The sequence below is a fragment of the Notamacropus eugenii genome, chromosome 3 (assembly GCF_028372415.1).
Source record: "Notamacropus eugenii isolate mMacEug1 chromosome 3, mMacEug1.pri_v2, whole genome shotgun sequence".
In the NCBI taxonomy this organism is placed as follows: domain Eukaryota; kingdom Metazoa; phylum Chordata; class Mammalia; order Diprotodontia; family Macropodidae; genus Notamacropus; species Notamacropus eugenii.
The window spans coordinates 487,151,539-487,153,434 of record NC_092874.1 but is presented as its reverse complement, the minus strand read 5'-3'; the positions used below and the strand labels follow the sequence as shown (position 1 = coordinate 487,153,434).

Below are 1,896 nucleotides of genomic sequence, written 5' to 3'. Positions count from 1 at the left end.
TCAATCCCCTTTCACACCTTTTGTACTTTTCCTTCTCCCATTAGACTGTTAGCTTACTCAGGGCAGGGACTGTCTTTTTTCATGTTTGTATCCCTAATGTTTTGCACAATGCTTGGCACATAGTAAGCAGTTAGTAAGTGGTTTTTAACTATTGGCTGCTCGATAATGTTAAATGGCAATCATCTGTATCCACTTAACCAATTAACATCAATTAGCTTTAGGAAAGGAGTGTTTATTGAGAATATGGAAAACCATTTGTCAGGGCCAAGGTAGAGATAATTTCTTCTTTTTTTTTAGCAGCTTCTGCCATTTATTAACTCATTAGCAGCTTCTACCATTTTATTACCACCATGTTGACTTAATACAGCTGCTGGGGCTTGCCCATGGTGCTTTTGATATACAATGCCCTCACATCTTGACAATTTTTCTTCAGCAGAAAAACCAGGAAATTGACAGCCAAATGGATGTTGTAGACAAGCTCACCATCTGTCATCTTCACATGGCCAGAAGCCACTGCCAGACACAGTACCTTCTTCATCTCGAACTTGATAGTAGATTTAACCTTATCAACTTTTGCCACCATATTCTCATTGTAAGTGAGCGGAGGTGGAAACTTGCCCGCTTTGTTCAGACCAGGGCCCAGAATTCTAGGGATTTGCTTGATCAAGGACTCAGAGGCCAAAAAGCTATCATATTTTTTAGCCAGCTTCTTGACCAATTTCTTATTTTTATTCAACTTCTTCAGGGCCTCAATGTTAATGTGGGGGATTTCTACAGCCAGTGCTGCTGGTCTCCCAGTACACACACAAAAAATTTAGGCCAGGGTGTGGATTTGAGCCTGATGGTGCCAGAGAAACGTTTGTCTTTTGGGGGATCATAGCTCTTCAGATTGATCTGCAGCTTCACAGTTTCCTAAAGCTTTCTTCATTTGCCCTGGGTTCCATACAAGACCTCTTGTACAGCTTCATAGAGGGTGTCACAAGAGACTCTGCTGCTCATGGCTGCCTACTGGTCACAAGCTGGGAGAAGAAAATAAAGAATTTCTTTTTTAGATTTAAGTTAGATGAATGGTAACTCAGGCACTTTTCAATTCAGATGTGTAACTCTACAGCAAATTGTTGTGTGAAGAATACTATCATCCAGAGGAGGCAAAGGCATGAAAACATGAAGAAAGGGAATGTTGGTGAATCCATCTGGGGAGCTGTGGGGTGGGCTTCCCAGGAGGAAGAGGGTCAGTCCTCAATTTCTCTGGAATGTTTCCAAGTTAAAGAAGCCAGGGCCGCTGAGCAGAGCCCAGCAGCAAGTAATACACACTGATGGAGGCAGCACCTTTCTCAGTCTAAGGTTGCCTGGGGAGAGTGGATAGATGCAGGAAAAGCCAAAAGGTGTTTGGATGGTGTGCAAGATCGGTCCATTATACAACAGCCACAGAGGTAAGCTTCCCTTGGAAGGAGGCAGAGAGAGAAAGCCAAGGATGAACTCTGTCGGGCTGCACATGCAGCTCCAGATAACTGTTAGGCTTGGGGGCCTGTCTTAGCATGTTTCCGGTTCCGCCTGGGTTATGTACATCTCTGGGTGACTCTTATGTGACAGACAGTACAGCAGACTGCCTGAGGTATTGGGCACCAAGAGCTCTACAGGGTTGGGCCACAACTAACCCACGTCATAAATGGGAGCACCTGATGAGCCAATGGCCATTCTTCCAGAATGCCCTGTCTGAAGTCACAGACCTGGACAGTCAGAAGCCAAAGGTTTCCATCACCTGAACCTATTCAAAGAGGTTTGGAATCATGTGACACAAATAAATGGTAAAGATATATCAGGTGCCCTGTGCTATTCTTTACATCAGCCTGCTCTCATCTACCTGCAACAGGACTTGGGGAAATGACCACCCAG

General features: G+C 44.5%; 1 pseudogene; it reads right to left on the bottom strand.

Moving 5' to 3' along the window:
• Positions 1-263: 263 nt before the first annotated feature.
• On the bottom strand, positions 264-999 carry LOC140497828 (large ribosomal subunit protein uL1-like; annotated as a pseudogene).
• Positions 1,000-1,896: the final 897 nt, after the last annotated feature.